Source organism: Accipiter gentilis, chromosome 23 (genome assembly GCF_929443795.1).
Source record: "Accipiter gentilis chromosome 23, bAccGen1.1, whole genome shotgun sequence".
Classification (NCBI taxonomy): domain Eukaryota; kingdom Metazoa; phylum Chordata; class Aves; order Accipitriformes; family Accipitridae; genus Astur; species Astur gentilis.
The window spans coordinates 2,093,746-2,113,577 of record NC_064902.1 but is presented as its reverse complement, the minus strand read 5'-3'; the positions used below and the strand labels follow the sequence as shown (position 1 = coordinate 2,113,577).

The 19,832-nt window shown below is 40.6% G+C and overlaps 1 protein-coding gene across 16 annotated transcripts in view; it reads right to left on the bottom strand.

The window, feature by feature from the left end:
* Nucleotides 1-19,832, bottom strand: part of IQSEC1 (IQ motif and Sec7 domain ArfGEF 1) — a 359,237-nt gene that overhangs the window by 133,817 nt on the left and 205,588 nt on the right. The gene's annotated exons all lie outside the window — the stretch shown is intronic.

Below are 19,832 nucleotides of genomic sequence, written 5' to 3'. Positions count from 1 at the left end.
AGCAGTTCATGCTACCTTAATTCAGCAGCATAAGCCTTGGGAAGCTTTTATCAAGGATCTCCTCTGAAAGACTGCTTGTTTTGATAGCCGAATAATGCGAAGTTATATTCAGGAAAGCAAGTGGTGACAGAACTGTGGCTGTGAACATAACCTAGTCCTCAAGATGATGTGGTAAACAATTATGTCCAAGAAAGCATCCATATTAGAAACAACTTATGTGAAAATAAGTAACTTTCAGGAGAGCTGAGCCAGAATGTTTCATGTCGGGGTGGCAATCCCCCCTGTGTAATTTACAGTCATGGTGTTGCTCCCTGTACAAAACAGGCCCCATTAGACCATGAAAACGGCCCCCTGATGTTATTAGAGAATACTATTCATTACTCTGATATCACAAACCAATGAGAATTCATTAAATGCAAAATGCCGTGCATGTTGCTGAGACTTTTCCAGAAGATGAACGCAGATGTGCCTAACTCAGAGCATATTTAATTTTTAATTGATCAGTTTGCAGCATGCAGGTTTGCAGCTCAGTACACTCGGCACAGAACCGCTCCACAAGCGCAGCAGGTCAGGCAGTCGTGCCTCGCCTACCTTAAGTTCTGCTTAAGTTTCATTAACCAGTCAGAGGGTCTGAAGTAAATACATACGTGATGAGCTTTATTTTTTTTTTTATTTATTTCTCTGTTACTGCAGTTGTCATGAGACCCTAAACTCTCCTAATTAAGCAGTTCTGCCATCCCGACCCCCTCACTGGCAAGTAAAGGAAAAACCCCAACAATCTAATAACACTTCAAACACTTCAGTCACTTGATACCTGTCAGGCAGTTAATTATATGAATGAATTTGTCTCCTGCTAAAAGATGACTGAACACAGGACACACTGCTTACTGCATAAATTCTTGCTAGTTTTATGATTATTGTCAAAGAAAGTGATTAGTAGGCAGATATTGCATGGAGAACAGCAAAAACATACCCAGAATTAGAAATTACACTTGTATAGCAAAATGAATTCCTATTAGAAAAGGAATAAAACCTTTACCAGGCATTTAAGCAGAAGTTTTCTCATTAAAATAATTTTGCATACCATGCTTTTCTTATTATGATCAAATCACAGTATCCACTGATGTTAATCACATGATTCATAAGCATTAAATTGATCAGTACTCACCAATTACTAAAATGTCATCTGACTCCTTCTGGAAAAATGCATGATCTCATTAAAACCAGATAAGCTCAGAGCTTTATTTTCTCTCTACCTAATTTGCTTTAGAGTCCACTAGAAGATAATTCTGTTCAAACTGAAGAGCAAGTAACACTTCCATATAATTTGTTTCTTGTCTGTACATACAGAGCAGAAAGACACAAGCTGAAAGGCTGCTTCGGGAGTTCTTAAAATACAAAAAATACAAACCAAAGAGCTGAGTAATCTAAAAGCAACAACAGAAGCAGTATCCTTTCAAAACAAATCCTAAATGCCAATTTCTAGGTAGGTCTGAGAAGACATCAAGCAACAGGACTAGCAGTGAAAGATAGTATAAACCTCAAACAGTAGTTCTGTTCTAGATGTTGCCACATACATTTTTACCATATGCATCACCTACAGCAAGCATGAAAATACAAAAAGCTACCTTAAAATAATTGAACTCCTCCATCACTAGACAAACAATTTTACCAGTTCAGTAACCTATGGTTCTGCATCAACAAGCTCTTTTGAAAGGTCTGTGTAAATAAATAATAAAACAGTCTGTTAACTTCTCTGGACCGCCTTGGATTAGGTTTCTGACTTCTAGGGTTTCAATGCATATCATTATACCCTACATCGTGAAAGGACAGAGCTTTGGCATAGTTTAAACCCAGGGCTGCTCTTAGCCCAAACTAAAGGTTTGAGCTAAACACAGTTGCAACTGTTTTAATGCAAAGACATGACAACTCAGAAGAGGGCTAGAAGTTGATTCCATTTTTAGCTAATTAGCTAAGCTGGCTTCAGGTCCTCTTATACCGGAACAGCTCAGTAGACTCAGTCTTAAAATAAAGGAACAAACCCTCTAGAATGAAACCGATGTGGGCAGTGACTAAAAACAGCCTTCAGATCTCACACCGGTGTATCACTTCTATATTTTGCAGTTACTCGACCCTTCATGAAAAACACACAGTCTTTAAGTTCATAAGGTACCTTGACTTTTTGTACAGGAAAACACACAAACAAGAAGCCCTGCTGCTGGACTGATAATTTCTGTATACTGCCAAGGTAGCTGACCCTCACCTGCGAGTTTTCTATGTGAAGAAAGGCTTATTTATGTACAAATATTGCAAATTCTGTGCTTTTTACACTGAAACTCTAGCAAGAATTAAACTGAAATCACCTGCTGCCTCTAACAGCCCCTGCCTATACATTTTAAGGTTTTAGCAATAATACAGCAAGTGGTGCACAAGGAGAAAGAAAGCATTGCACAAGACAAAAAGAGCACATGAAAATACTGAGTAGGAACATTTTTTGCTCATAGCAAAAAAAAAAAAAGCAGCAAAAGGAGCTGATGACATTCTGGTTGTCTGCTCTAAGAGATCTGTAACCTGTTTAAGCTCACTGTGCCCTTCTTGAACTTAAATCACAAACCACTAATTTACATTAACAATCAGATTGAAATAATATAGCCATGTAAACACAGATATGCCCTAGCTGAACAGAAGCAACATTTAAAGACAGTTAACTGAGTTGAAAAAATATCAGCCCAAAACAAAACCAAAGCAACATGTAATTCACCCCTTGAACAAGTCTCCTTTAGGTAGAGCAACCAAGCTCAGAGAAATTAATGCCATAATGATTTCGTCTCCAGATTCTTATGCATAGACTAGAGACAACAGGAGAAACATGGTACACTTTACCCAAATAATATATTAAAGTATGCAAAATGCACAGGACACATTCATACACTCCTAACACAGAATTCTAAAGACACCAACTTCATCCTAACCTCACAATGATTTGTTATACTGGCATCAAAGGCTTATTAAAAATTCATTAAGTGCTGTGTGGCTATTGGCACTGTCATGCTGAAGAGATCTTTTAACCCAAAGGAAGGTTTGCACTAGGATAATTACAGTTGTACTATCTTAAAATACAAGACTAATGGCTATAGAAAGCCATACACTATATGAAGATTAAAGCATCCAGACTAAATGATGACTTGCATTCAGATTTGTCTTGTAGCTTCTCAAGTGCAGCATTTTGCAGATGACAAAGAAACTCACACAGAAACTGAATACGAAAATAAACACATTCTGGAGATACAAGAGTCACCATGGAAGGTTTTTCTGTTGGTTTTGGTTTTGGTTTTTTTAGTCTTAGAAGTGAATTTTTAGTCATTCTTGTTCACCTTTAAGCCATAAAATAGATATAGGAAAATCACTTTGTTAGTGTCTGATCTTAACAAAAGGTGCCAACTCTATTGCTTACTACTGTAACAATATGTAACACGTATTCTCCTTTTCTGAGATGAGTTTCACAAACATTAACCCTGTAGGTGTCAGGAGGAATATCTGAGGTGGGTATTCTCATTTCCATTTCAGATGACAACTGAAATGCCTAAATTAAATATCTGATTATATACCCCATTATCGTTGGTTACATGTGACAGTTAAACATCCATAGGAAGAGAATGCTGCTATTTGCCAACGAACTACAGAGCAGACTCTGTCTAACCTTGGCTTAGCCCTGTCTCTTCAGCCCATGCTATCTCCCATAAGGTGAAGTCACACTTCAGCTGTGTGAGCACTGCGTCCCCCTGCTCTCCCACCGGCGCTCGTTATACTCCCTTGTCCAACGGGAACACAAGCTCTTTTGTGGGGCCTTGGGGTGAACCCCACCACTGCAACCACCCGGATGGAAACCCACCCCTTTTTCTCCTGCTGACTTGCCTGCATGGCTGTACAATGCTTGTGCTGGCACCCTGCATGGACAGTCTGGAAGCAGGAGCAAGGAGCTGCAACAACATATGGGGCAATACCATCACTGAACATGAACTGTGGACTAACATATTCATTGTATTATTCCTTTACATTGACCCCTGTTTAATTATTTAGAATAGTTTGAGCTTTCACGATGCAGTGTGGATGCTCAGAACATTTATGAATAAGCCCCTAAACAAGATACACCAAACTGCCTTTACATGCTCCAAACTTCAACAACTGCCCCTCTCCTACACAGCTACAGTAGCTTGTGTTGCCCAAAATGCAATTAAAGCCCAGCTGAGACCCTTTCACTTGTCAGGGTGTTATTTTTCCTTGATGAAAACGCAGCACTCTTCTGTCAGTCTTCAGAAAAAAAACCCCAAAGCAGACAACTAAAAATAAAGTATGACTGAACCAAGATGGAAAATGTTTGTAGCAGAAGGAAAATAAGTGAAGAAACTCCATGACAACTCATACTGAAGACTAATTCTTACTTTTTTCCAGATGTGCAGAGCACTAAGAACTAACTATTGACTGTTTTCCTCCATTACTTGCAAATGGAACTTTAAGATGCAAGCCGAAAACTATGCATTACATTACTATAAACCCTTTAATTTATTCTCTGTGGGCTGTGGATCTGCTGATTCAGATGGCTCCAGTCTGCTCCTCTAACCACTAGCCCCATCCTTACAGGCTGGCTGGCATATAGCACATTACCAAGGGAACGAGTAATTCTGCATGCAGCTGACCTGCTCCCTGTCTTTATATAACTCGTGTTCCTCTGTTTTAATACTGACACAACTCGATAAATACAATGGCTAATCTGAGTATGTTGACAAACAATTTCCTAATTGTATATTTGCCTATCCCCCATCTATGGTGGATCACTAAAATGTAACTTTAACAGAAGTAAACAACTACCGATGCTTTAACCCCAGTTCTACTTTCATGCTTTGCCAACTTTCTGATTTTGGGAGAGTTTTCCACCTGCGAATATCATCACAAGCAGGCACTCACCAGCAGAGGAAAGCACTGCTGTTTAGCGCAATACTCCCTTCACAGTGAGCTTCAGAGGAGTGGGAAGGGCACTGTTTGCCCTCCACACACACACTGGGACAGCAGCGAGGTCAGCGAGAAGGGCGAGTCGAGCGGAGGTTGCTGTGACAGCACAGCCAGCGATACTGCCCTGCCCCTCACTTAGGAACAGTGCCGGTGGCAAACACCATTATTCCCCTTTTCAGAAATATTGGAGACAACTTGCAGAGCTCAGGGCAGGAACACTTAACACCTCTTGCACAGGTAGTGACTGCTGTTGGCAAGGAGAGTCAAAAATACCACCGTGTGGCATGAGTCACGGCTGGCCTTGGGGGAGATTGGCTTGGCCAAGGGAAAAGGATAATGATCCTCTATCCTTTAAGGTGGAAGCACAATGCAAATCAGACAGGACTGACAACTCTGCCCCTGGATACCTGGGAACACCAGCTCCAGGTGGGCACTGTCCCGGGGCTCAGGAATCACCCCGCTGCTTGTTCTGTGGTTTGGGGATGTAGCCAGACCCTGTCCCTCCTGCGCCTCAGGAGGTAAACTGGTAATATCGTAGGCTTCATGGGGGCTCAGAGACCTGAGCTCTTTGAAAGGACAGAAGTTTCATGTTAAGTGCCACAAGCTCAGCTTTGGTGCATTAGTGAAGAAACCCCTTCATCTTTGTAATTTTTGCAATTTTGCTCTAGGAGTAGGCCAACACCCCACAGAAGACAAAGACGACATCATTTAGACAGTGCAGTATATTTCCACATGTGCTAGTTTTGGCTGGGATAGAGTTAATTTTCTTCATAGTAGCTGGTATGGGGCTGTATTTTGGATTTGTGCTGAAAACAACGTTGATAATACAGGGATGTTTTCATTATTGCTAGGCAGTGCTTACACAGAGCCAAAGCCTTTTCTCCTTCTCACCCTACCCCACCAACAAGTAGACTGGGGGGGGCACAAGAAGTTGTGAGGGGACACAGCCATACCATATGACATCATACTCAGCATATACAGCTGGGGGAAGGAGGAGGAAGGGGGGGGGGGGGTGTGTGTGATGTTTGGACTGATGGCATTTGTCTTCCTAAGTCACCGTTGTGTGTGATGGAGCCCTGCTTTCCTGGAGATGGCTGAACACCTGCCTGCCAATGGGAACTAGTGAATGAATTCCTTACTTTGTTTTGCTTGTAGCTTTTGCTTTACCTATGAAACTTGTGTTTATGTCAACCCACAAGTTTTCTCGCTGTCAACTCTTCTGATTTTCTCCCCCATCCTGATGCAGGGGGAGCAAGCAAGTGGCTGGGTGGTGCTTAGTCGATGGCTGGGGTTAAACCACAACACCACATTACACCATCCTGCTCTCTCCTAAGCTTATTCCAGCATTACCTAAAGCTCCCCTATGCAAAAAGCAAACCACTGCATTTTCTTCTAGTAGTATTTCACCTTGCTAACAGGCATGACCCTATGATTTTAAGGTCTACTCACAAAGTTAAACACATATACATGGACGTAGACGATCTCTCTGCCCCCAAGCCACACAGTCTAATTAAAACAGACAACAAAGACTCAGTCAAATATTTCTTTTAAAGCTGCTGGAGTCCAATGGAAACAAGACCAACCCTAAAGCCCAGTTAATAATAATTTTCCTTTTGGAGTAGGACTGTTTTCTCAGTGAGGCATAAAACCCCTCATTCAGGCCTTGCGCATACGTAAGGAGCTGTAATACAACTGGTCCAGTGTAGTCAATGCAATACACTGCTGTTCAGTGCGGCGGCACTGAGAGCACGTAGAAACGCTTTCACCAGAGCAGCTTACATGCAGAGGGAAAAAGCAAACTCACTCTACTGGTATAAAACACATTGAGGCTGACTGAAATCTCCAGCAGGGGCTGCCTGGGCTTCACAGTCTTCTAGACAGGGAAGGAGGCAGAGAGGGAGAAAGACTGGTAGAGCCTCGTACTTGATGGATAAGAACGTGAGCCAGAATGGTTACTGAAGCCTTCCAAAACACAGGAGGAGTTTCAGGATTTCTGAAGGATATCAGAAAAGCAAATTAAGGTGGTAGAGATCTTTTTCCACAAAGGAAAAATTCTTTTTTTTTTTTTTAATGCTCTCAAACTCATTGGTGTTGCTGCCAAAGAAAATAGGATCTGTTAAAACAACCAAACACATTAATTGAAAATACTCATAGTACTGTAACAAAGAGCAATATTACTTTGCATTACACTACCATTCAACCTACAGATTCTGAACAGTAGTAAGGTCACTGTTAAAAGAAAGAAGTGGATGTTTACATGTGAGCACAACTTGCATGTTAAACTTCAGGAAAATAGCCACACCCAAGTGCTCCCAGGAACCTTTGAAGCTTAGTCTCAGTAGGAACATACACCTTTATAACTTCAGAGTTTTGCACAGGACTTTTCTTGGACATTTCCAGCAGTATGGAGGTTGGGATGAATACCTGTGCTGTAAAGACTTTTTCTCTGGATTTAAGCACTGGTCCAGTTTGTTTCAGGCATTCCCTCTGCTTCTGGTTCTAAACTCAGATCATAAATAAAATGACTTGCATCTTAATCAAATCCTCTCTCAGGGATTATTTCAGTTTCTATTACATTGACTCACTGTGCTGGAAACTAAGGGACTTTTTAGCTTTATTTCAGGACCCTGATGATAAAAAGCTCTCCATAGTCTCATTCTGGTTGTAATGAAAGTTCATGCAAGAATTCAGGCTCTCTAAACTATTTCCTCAGCACAGAATAATTATGCAGTGTGAAATGCAGTAATTATTTAGATTACGTGATTTCTCAAGGGAGGCTTGTATGACAAAATGTACCATTCAAATCATATAACCATGTAACATGAAGAAACTATAGCACGAAGATGGCTAGCTATTTTTAAATATATAAAATTGCTGTGAGAACGCACAATCACCAAGCGTCTCACTTAATAGCTCCATTCCTGGAATAAACTCTGCTGGAATCCACAGCAACTGCTCTTGGCAGGGAGCATGCAGCATGTCAAACACGAACCACTCAAAGAATGTGCCCAGCGATGCACAGCAGCCACAGCCTGTCATCTTATTTAAGTCGGCTGCATTTTCACATAATACACACAGGTGAGATTGTAGCACTACACTAGCTTAGAGACATTTGAAACTTCAGAGTTCTATTCTGCCATAAAAGCCACCTTCTTTTCTGCCCCCCCTCCCTTTTGTCTGAAGCAAATGATGCTTGTGGTCTGCTAAGAACACATGCTCTATCTCTGGATTTGGAAGATAAAATAAACAGAAAATTATGATAGGCAAGTAGTCATGAAAATAAAGTTTCTTTCATATTCCAACTTTTGCCTGCTTGTAAATGAGACAGAGGTACTTCCAAGACTCTGAAATCATGAAAACTCCACTTTCCTTGAAGATTTTTTGCAATAATCCTGTATTTTTTTTTTTCACAGCTTTAGTATAAGGACAAGTAAGAATCTAGCCTAATAATAATCTCAGACTACTTAAGAGTTAACCATGCACGGGGAAAGAATACAAGCAGTAGAGCAGACGATCTTTAACACAGGCAGTTTTCAGACTTACCACAAAATAAAGTTTTATATGTTCTTACCGTACCTGATTGTCCTGACAGAAATGCAGTATTTCCACATCAGATTCCACATTGCACTGCCATCTCCCTTCATGACCTTCTCTGAAGTGTTTGCAAAGTGAAAAAGATTCCAAGTAACTCAAGGAACAAGTAAGTTTAGCAGCACACGACTAAGTCCAAGGTTCACGCAGCAGCCAAGCACTGATTCACGATTTCCAAGTGATTCCTCCGACCTCCACTCAAATGAACTCAGAGAAGCCAGCTTTCTCATCTGAAGTCTCGGGTTACTTCTTTCTTCATGATTTACAAGACTTGTTGTTTACATTATTTGCAAGCCAGAAGAGATTATTAGAGGCTGTTCAGAAAGCTACGTATAATATTGCTCCAAGTTGTCAAGTAAGAGAAACCTATCTATGCAGCACCTGTGAAAAGTTATTCTAATTCATTTCAGTTCAAAAAAAACAGTCCAGTAACCTCACTTACGAGAACTGTAAATGCTTCCCAAATACACACTAAATGGTTTAGGCTGAATAAACTCTCAACTGTTTGCAAAATTTCTTGCATACTGTAATAAACTTTTTAGTGCCAAAAGAAGTAATGAGTCATTTTCCAAAGCCGTATTTGAACACATACGAAGTTACGACTTTCAATACTGAATATCAGCTATAACACTTAGCCTATAAATTACATCCAAAAAATGGCAAAATCTGATAAAACAAAACAAAAACACAAAAAAACCAAACCAAACTAAAACCAAACCCCAATTTATTCATTATGCATATGGAATCCTCTTACTGTGCTGAACAAGTTTAAACACACAGCATTTATTGCCAAAAGTTTGAATAGAACTTAAGCCTCAATACACACACACGGAATCAACCTTAGAGAAAAGTATTATTATTGTTGTTGCAATTATTGTTAATCTTTTTAACTGAAGGACAAGCCCTTTAAATTCTGCCCTGGTTTCTCCAAGACCACCCTGAAAGTTAGTGTTGTTGCTATGACAGATTAAAACTTCCTAAGCCTTCGCTCAGCCCACTGAGACCACACTCTCTTCTCTACAATGAGGTCAACAGCACGATTAGGGGCTCTTCTGGATCAAAGACATTAGATACATGTTTATATTAAAAAACTTAATTAAGCAAGAAACTAAGTTCATGCTACTTTTTCATCGAACAGTATGCTTTTATGATTAAATGTCTGTTTTCTGTTGCACAACTCCATTTTGTGTAAGGCCATTTTATCTAGGATCTTGTGACTGTTATTACTATTCTGAAGTACATTCTGTTTCAGGGGTTTTCTGACAACTATTCCCGGACCAAGCTATTGATGGCTCATAAAAAAAGTCAGTAGAAGTTCCACAGCATATTGTACATTTTAAATTGGTAGGCTCAATGAAGAAAAGTTACATTAGAAAACATACATCTGTTCTTAACACAATCACTGAAATACATTTCAACGGTGGAAAAACCTACGTAAGTTCAGGCAGACCAGCTGAACCCTGTCCATCACCTTAACTTGCAAATTTGAGAGATGAAGTGCCTACAAGATAGATTTTCTGATTTTTTTGTATGGTGTACACTTGAAATATTTCATTTAGCGTAAATAAGCCCATTATATACAGAGTATAAAACTAGTAGTTTATTTTCTGTGTAGTATAAAGGTATCAAACAGCATGCTTAGTTGTGTCAACTACATCTCTTTGAGCTTACACTGGAGCTTCAATGTAGCTGACATATTTAGATTATACATTCCTTGATTCTCCTTCAGTTGGAATATTTTGATATTACCAGCATCTTCAGGAATAGTATTTTTATCTGTCTCTAAAGATAGATGAAGATGGATGAGATCTACAAGAGAACAGTATTTTAATCACCTTCTTCATCCATGTTTCTAAAATTTGTGCACAACCAGTGGCCAAATGGATTAAAATAACATGTGACAGCATCATAGGACAGCAGTGAGATGCTGTGGGATGATTTTTGTGTGGGTTGTTTTTTGTTTTGTTTTTTAAATCATTGCTGCAGCATTTCCCATGGAAAGGAGACTATTTATAAAATAGTGTAGAGAGTATCTCAGCTCCTGTCCTGATGAGCTGAGTTTGTCCACTAACTCCCAAAGAGACATGGACAAATCAAGGTAGCCCCCCCACTAAGAAAGCATTGATTCTGCCAGGAATGGCAGGCCCAAATTTGGAATATAGAACTGACAGACAACCTGTAAAGACAAAATAATATACATCCGGAAAATGCTGAATACTATGCAAATCACATAATGAGTTAACATGACTCTAATATTTCAGTTCTATGATTAAATCTCAGATGTAAATAAATGCTATTTATTCTGGTGTAAATACGAAGAACAGATTGCTGTAAAATGCTCCTTGAAATGTTATTTGAGAGTTATGCTTAAACCTAAGAGCATCTTGTAAAGCTTCAGGAGGGCAGGGAGAACAATGCTAGATGTGACCAAGTGTGGATGCTAATAGCCTCAGCTAATAGGTGGTGATTTCTGTACCTACACAGACGTGAAGAACTGGTGATGAATCAAAACCTATGGCTAATTCTGTCTCTCATGATGGGCTGCCTTTTCTGAAAACAGCTCCTTTGTAATATGATTACCAAGGAGGTAACAGAACAGATATCAAAGAGGAAACTGACTGATCAACTATTTCTTACCATTAAGAAAAACCTTATTCGGGAATAGAGGAACTTTTCCAGCAGCAATAAGACAGTAAGTCCCTTTTGTCTTAGCTGTTTACTTTCTTCTCCTTTGTTCACAGTGACATTACTATGCCTGAAACAAGGCACAGATTAGCATATCAAATGATTTCACTTTTTTGAAGCCTTGTTTGCTTTCACTGTATGACAAGTCAAGATGAGGCCCAGCACTGCAGGGGCCTTTTGGCACCACGTCCATCTTTGACATGGATTTTCCATTTTGTACATCAATCATAATCTATTGTAATTATTCCAGTGACAATCTTCTCCCACACTCACACGTTTGGCCAAGAAATCCTAGCCAACGCAGAGACTGTGCGTTGGTAACAAGGGCTGTTTGGAGACAGTTGCTGCCTGGCTGGTTTATTATTCCTCTTTGGGTGTGGCAATGAAAACTTCAGTTATCTCTTCCCCTTGAAATAAAACAACAGATTCCATTCATGGGACATCACTGAGTCCACCCAGTCACACCGCGTATGGGACCATGCTCTGTACGAGGTGGAACTCCCCAGACAGATATACTTAGTTTGCTCATCTTTTTTTCTCCCGTAATACTCCCCGGAACCTTTATTAGATATGCCCTGCTTGCAAGCATCTACAGTACAGCTCTCATTCTCGGTAGCCATGTCAGCACCGCTGTGTCTGGACCCACAGCAGTGCCCTACTAATGGTCCACATACTACAGGCTGCCTTCATCATGCCAACTTTTAACAGGAAGGTGCAAGAAGAAGTTCTGCCTCCTTGCAAAATTTCTTCCCACTTCAGTACACTGGCTTTTCCAAACCCAGCATCATTATATCTCCCTAGGACACTGAGTGACTGTTTTATTTTCAGTGGACGTATTACGTATTAATAGGAACAATTATCAAGTGCTGCCCCCTGCATGAGAAGGTCACATTGTTCTTCAGTTTTCACCCAGTTTATTTCCACATTTCTACGTTGAGTGGACAGACCAGGTCTCTTGGAGCTGCATTTCACTGTCCATAAAACAGGAAAAGCAATTCTCAACTTTATAAAACGTTCCTCAACTTTTTTAGGAAGAAATCTTTAGTTTAAACAGCCGCAATCACTAAATTCAAAGGCGATACTGATACTGGCACACTCAAGTGGCTTACAAGAACTGAGCAAATAGTTGAGGCAACTGAAGATGCATTCATTCTTAACCATCCCTGCCTCGCTGAGGCGTTATTGCTGCTTATTGCAAAGTCAGCATAACGGACTGTCTGCTGCTGAGCTACTCCGGATCTGCAGTCTAGAGCACTGGCTGAAACTGCTGATGCAGGTGAGTTTGCACCAAGACGACCTGAAACAGCTGAGACACAGACATCTTTTGTTTTGCAGGCTGTACACAGAAGCGGTGAGCTCTTGCAGGGGAGTAAAAACAATTGGAAGAATCAATATCTCAAAAACGCTGGAACAAAATTCACCAGAAATTGTTTGTCAGAGCCCTCAGCTTGATCACTACCAAGCACATACCACACAATAGTAGGATTCTCCCAATGCTTTTGATTGCTACGAGAACCCAGAGCAACTACTAGCACACTCTGTGATGGAGAGTACTTAAGGATTCTTTTAAAAAAAAAAAAAAAAAAAAAAAGAAAAAAGTCAGGGGGGAGGTAGGGAGGTAATGGACAGAAAAGAACTGGAGGATTTTAATCTATTTTCTATATTTTACATCAGAAACAAAGCTGCTGCAGGCAAAGATATTACAGGGGACATATATCATTCTAAGTATTTAAAAATGCTAGAGCTAAGATTCCTTTACAAGTTGTAGGTGGTATCTTACTTTTAAATTATATTGATGGAAAGGCAACGCTTAATTTGGAGTCCCACATTCTATTACTCTCCCCCCTCCGGAGATTCATTCATATTTGGCATAAAAGCCTGCATGATAAGCAGAGTACTCTGCTGGTTCAGCCAGGGAGAGGAGGTGAGTGTCAAGCCCCTGTCACGGAAGTTACTATGAAGTGGCTCAGAGAAACTGCACACCCAGGACACCTTATCTGATTTGCTTTTGATAAAGTCATGTGCTCCAGATGCATGCATCACTTGACACATGACACATTTGCAGCTAAGATAATCTTAGTACCTTAACTGTGCACAGGCTTATCCTTAATTAGGTTAGCATAACATTCCTATGAAAAGGGAAATGAGTATACTGCAGCCTTCAAGAGTGAAGAAGGCAATTTGCTTATTTTCCTGAAGTTTCTACCAATTCAAAATGATCACAAAACAGAATTTAACAGCATTTCTACTATTATGTAGATTATATTTATAGGTCATTTGACAAAAGGAAAATGAGAGTGTTAGAGCTAGCATGTCTTTGGTTGTCAGGACAGTTCCAGACCTATTTTTAACTTAGGTAGCACTCCCTTTATACAACAGCTATTACCAATTAAGGATTGAAAGGAGTCTTGCAAATAGATGATTTTAAAATTTTTAGATTGAAAAGCATTCTGGCTTTTTAGACAATTTAGGGTATCTTTAAAGCTTCAACTTGTAACAAGTCAACATTTTTAGTAGATGGAAGAAGGGGTTTAAATTAAATATTTTCACCACACTTTCTCCTTAGCCTTCACTGTATTTTCTTTTCTTCCCTTTTAAACTTCCCTTTCTGATTTTTCACAAACATTCCCAAGAGTACACAAAACTCAACCTTTCCTGGGAGTTTATAGCAGTGACATCCACGTACCAGTCTTTCTGCAGAACAAGGTCAGCATGATTTTGGCATTTTGATAAAGGGCATCCCCAACAATCTGGCAAGTTTGTGTTGCTTCGAAGAGGCCCCTCCAGCACCCTTCCAGCTGCAGCTTCTGACAGACTCCTCGTATGTCTCCAGGCCTCCAACCACGCTCCCAGACTCCCTTTTCTGTGACTTAATCTTGGAAGACTATCAAAGGAAACTCAGAGAGCTTCCAATCCCCCTCTGCAGGGCACGTAGCCAAACGCACAATTAAAATGCGACTGCTCTAGGGTCTGCCCATCAGTTGCATCAAAGTACAGTAGAGACCAGATAAGGAAAGAAAAGCCTGGCAAACAACGCGCACTCTAGGGGCACGGTGAAAGGGCAAGCACCACCAGCTACGCATGTGAGAGTCCCAGCACAGATACCCCAGTTCTTCAAAACCCTAACAGGAATCTTTGAAGCTCTGTTTGTAGAAGGCTAAAATCTGTACAAGTGTGGAGAACGGAGAACCTGAGGACTCACCGATGGTTCCTTGGGTGAGAGGGAAGGAGGTGAAGAAAATGAAGGTTTCAGAAAGGCTAGAGACTGGATTTATTGAAGACTGCAGCGAGGCAGAAAAAAGAAAGGCATATACACAAAGAACTGTCTCCAGTCTGAAACCCGGTTTATCAGTTACAGCAGTGGTAAGGGGAGACAAATCACACAGCCTTATATATTCACGCAGGATTTTTGCTCAGCAATACCCAAGTCCCACAGCACACCTTGGTGAAATCACGGGATGGAAAGTTAAGGGATCCTGTAAGATGTGTGTCCACCAGGTAGGAAGAAAGAGAGCCCGGAAAGTTAAGACAAACCAGAAATATGAATTTAAGGCATATGAACAACACATTTTGAACACACGCATGGAGATTCTCTTTTAGATACAAAATAGCATTAATTACATTACAATGAAGGATTCAACCAGATTAAGAGGTATTTGGGGTATTTTAATTTAACTTTCTCAGCTTGAAATCACTTTACTTCCCTGCGTGTAGACAAGTCCTCTGTTTTTAAGGCATTTTGCTATTTTGTATATTTATTTGAGGGTTTTCTCTTAATCACTTTTATGCTGAATGTGGGAATACTGCAATCTGCACTGTTTGCAGGCTGTACTTCAAGAGGGTGGTGGATTTGGGGGGATAAGGAGGAGGAGAGAATTTTATGCTCTCAGCTGCTCTGCAATTGCACAAACACTGCCAACATGAATCTCCAGAGAGCGAGCTGTACTATAGGCATATGACTCAGCCCTGGTCTGGATGAAGTCACTGTCAAGTGAAAGCAAACTATTTGTTTCTAACAACATATATGGTGAACTCTAAATGCAAGTTCAAGACAAAGCTTCAGTAATTTTTCCCACCAACTTTGCTATTGTTTTTTTTCAAGATATTGCAAAGGAGCTCATAATTTAAATGACAGCAAGAAGAAAAGCAAACCAACTGACATCACTGTCTCCAAGTGCGCAAAAGAAGTTCCCTGCTCTCAGGAGCTAGAACCTACGGATTTTTTTCCCCCTGCTCACCGTTACTGAGATTTGTAACTAGTCTACGGCTGCTGTTTCCAGGAATACGGGATTACAGGATCGTATATAACACACTTTTTTTCCTTTGTTAAATCTGTTTTTAGATAATGAGTGTAACAATAGCCTTCCCTTTAACTATGTAGTAACACATGACCATTGAGTTCTTCGCATCTTTTTTTTATGCTGCATTTTACTTAAAGGCAACAGCATTACTGCTCTGTGACTATTAGCAAGCACATTACCTGGCACACCTGAACCCACCTCACGTAATCCTAGAAGCAGAGTCCACACTCTTAACACCAGAAATGAGGAACAAAGAGCACCAAAGCACATTCTTTTTAACAAAGAGTTAACCTAGAGGACAATCCTGACACAGATAATTTAAAGCACATGTGCTGTCTTTGAAATTGCATCTACATTAAGACTGGCAATTCCTTTAATGGCTTCAAAAGCTATGAATTTGTCGTGGATAACAGAGTGGGAAAGAGGATGAGCACAGAGCTGCAGGTGCCCTGCAGCATGCAATATTAGAGTGGCTTTAAGTAGCTTCTGACACTCAGTTACTTTGTGATATTCTAGTATGGCAGCAATAAGCTGCTCCTACCAAGCAAATTCATGAAAGCATTTTCATTTATAATCATCACTGAAACATCCTAATAGGACTGAATCATATACCAAAATACAGACCTATTCTCGCCCTGAGACGGGCTTAAGCACATGATTCAATCTATCCTGAACCACAATGTTGGAACTGCTAGTCCCAACAGAAGACTAGCAGAAACAACTTCAACTAAACCCTGCTTCAAAAAACCCATCATCTCTCACTTATCATATTCCATTGGGGTGGCTAGAATCAGATGCTTGTTAGAAATGGCCCTAATTGCTCTGTAACAGACTCATGCCTCCTTTAGAGAGATGAAACTGATGAAAGAAAAATGAAAAATGAGAATAAATAATTATAAAATCATTTTGGTCTTCAGGCAACTGGATTCCATTAAAGTAGCCTTTACAAACTCGGCACTTTATGTTTTTTAAAATGCTCTTATCTTGGCAAGAAGAGAGAAGACATTCTGGGAGAAAAAATCCCCCCCCAAACTACAGATTATAGTTGCCTTCACTGCCAGTCACAAATTTTCTCACCTTATGCTTTATCTTTAATGCAATGTTAATGGTAACAATTTCTTGCTTGGGCTATTACACACCAGCTGGCAGAAGCACAGCATGATGCACCCACTGGCTAAAGAAAATCTTCACTTTCACATGCTAAACCTGAAGTCACATGATTTTATAATAATCCATTGAGTAAAGCATGACACGTTCATCCTCAAAATCCCACAGAAACCCTACAGCGATTTGCTCATCTTACACTTTAATCTGTTACAGAAATACATCTTTACACTTCTAGTATTTGTATTCAAAGGATACCAAAAGCCAGCACTAAACTGAGGGGTTATCTAGCACTGACCAAGATGCACTCTGTGTTAATGGCAACAGAGAGTTGAAATTTGACTTCTGTAAATTATTGAATTACCAAACATTTTTTGGACCAAATTTCTACCCCAGTCCCCCCTTTTGCTGTATACATTCTGCTACAGCTTGGATAAAAGCAGGATGTTCGTTTACATACACACTATTGGAGGCAGCAGCATCATTACCTTGCGGTAACTTTGTTTTGTGAATATACATGTGATGGGTGAAGTCCTGGCTATTGAAGCCACTGCCAAATTTAAGAAACAGACTAAAAGGGCAGTTGGTTTATTTTGTCCTATTTCCCCCTTTGCCTTGCTGTGTTGAGGAAATATACCTCACCGAATCAATTTTCACAAAGGACTGCAAACTCTGCAGAAGCCCTCTACTCCAGGTTGGGGGTCTGCCCTTAGCTGGGCTTCTCTTCAGGAATGTCACGTGCACAGCTTACTATAAAGAGTTTTGGACTTGGATTTTTACCTTGTATACCTGAATATATTGGAAAACTAGCACCTTAGAAGGCAAAAATTGTCCTAGTTTTACTCTGTCCCATTATCCAGAAACACTAGTTTCTTGCAGTGCCCCAACTGGCACTACAGCTGCAGGCAGCGAGGGGGACTGGCTCATTTGCCCTGTCCTCCAGTCCTGCTCCCAGTCCCACCGCTCAGGCAGCAGAGACAGACCACCACCACAGTCTGCCTGAGCCTCTGGGTGTAATCTTGTTCTCAAGAGTTTGAGGAAGAAGCACACTTCCCAAACAGCAACATAGTGTGCCGGGCCCATCCTGCCACGCAGCTCCATGCGTTCGGGGCGTACATGTTGCGAGTGCACACAACCAGCCCAAGCAGCAAACACTGCTATGCAAGAAAGTTGCAAGACCTAACACACCCCGCATGGACTTCTCTTGAAGTCCCTGGATTTCGATATAGATGCACAGTTCCGTGCAAGCGGCTCCCAGGGGAAGACAGAATTATACCATAAGTCGGACTTGTCCGCGTCAGGCAACAGACATGATCCCACAAGACTTCCCTGAGTAACAAAAGCTAAACAAACCAGCTTGATTTATGAATGTATTGCAGCTAGCCACAGAGCTTCTGAAGCAACGAGAAACGTTTACCACAGTTTTGAGCACTGACTGCAACTGAAGTCACGCTCTGCTCTGACACTCCACAAAAGGAAAGAGAACAGTCACATTTCTTGTCATGTACGGCTTGCTAAGCACTGCTGGGGAGGGTGAGTGCACGAGGAGGGATGAGCAGAGCTCTCATGGCCAAGCAACGAGTCTCTGAGTCACCCCACAGGATCAGGAACACACGGCTTAAGTGGGAGGTGGGCAGCTATTCCACAGCATCCCTATGTCTGCTCTGAGAAGTCATCTGCTGTCATAGCACTACCTGTGCAGGGGGAAGGCGTAGGGGTTTGGTACTGCTTCCCCCACGACTTGTTACTGCACCTCTTCACCTGAGGCCATGGCTGGACAGCAGGTAATAGCGGTGGCACGAGGGAATATCATACAGGGATGTCTGATGTTTGCTCCTGCCTACGTTCACTGACACATCTTCCCCCGCACCATCAAGGTGTAACAGAGGGCAGGCAATAACCCTAGCGCCAATACTAAAAATCCATGTAGTAAGACCCATGTAATAGAAATGCTACTCAAGTCCTGTTTTGGTTATCTCATTTTATACATAAAAGTAAGAAATATATATACCCAGGCACACATAAAACTCTTCCCCACACCCCCTTGGCTCTTTTCCAAGAGCATTTTAAACAATCTACAATTACTAATAAAAAGTAATTGAAAGTAAGTCTCAAGAAAGTTTGTTTGGGTTTTGCTGGTTTGTTTTGTTTTTTTTTTTCCTTTTTAACATGAACTTCCTTGCATTTAGGTTTGTTATTCTGGACCATTTGCTTTTCATGCTTGTTTATCGCTGTGCTTTAATCAAGAAATTATTTTGTTTAAAATGTGAGAAAGTTGCAACTTTCCTTCAATTTTCCTTTTCTCAAAATGATGAGAGCAAAGCGCTTCCAAGTGCTTAAGTCCTCTTTTTACTTCTGTTCATACAAACACGCTCCAGGAGGAGGACTCAAGTACATCTAGGTTTTGATGACAAATAAATTAACTATCTGGAAGAAAATAAATGGACAGTCCTTAGCTATTACAGAGGTTAGGAGATGTAGAATAACTCTACAGTAATTCATTTACAACAAAGCTGGGATTTTGCCAGGAATCCAAGACATAAAGCTTTAGTTTAGCTGCATTTATTTGTGTCAAAACAGTCTGGCTACATTTCTATTATTTTATATGGTTTCTCAGCAAGGAAGACATTACAATGGGCTGGGAATAGGTTGGAAATTTTTTGGCTTAGAAATGAAATCTGTGAAAAGCTGCAAGAAGAGGAGAATAAAGCTATCTTTTGAAACTTCACAAGCCAGTGGTCACAGATGAGGGTCCTATATTACTCAATGCCAGAAAGTGCGGGGCACCCCTTAAACCTTGAAAAAGATTGGAACAGTTCCCTTTTCCAGCCTTCAGTCACTGCATGAAAAATTCAACTGCAATTAGCATTTAGTACAAAGCACTTTCTGTAGGCTGACAATAGGTAGCCAGACCAGAAAGTGTACATAACAAGAACGGAATCCCATTTTAAAGAATTGCATGGTTTTTGTTAACAATGACGTGATCCCCACTTTTTCCCCAGAAAATTCAAATACACATAATTCCCTCTGCTTAGTAGTGTACATCAAGAGCAAGAAAACACAAGTTTAGATTAAAAGCATCAGGGTAAGTTCAGGGACATGTTAAATGGAATTGCTTATTTTGCTGTTCCATTAAATAGG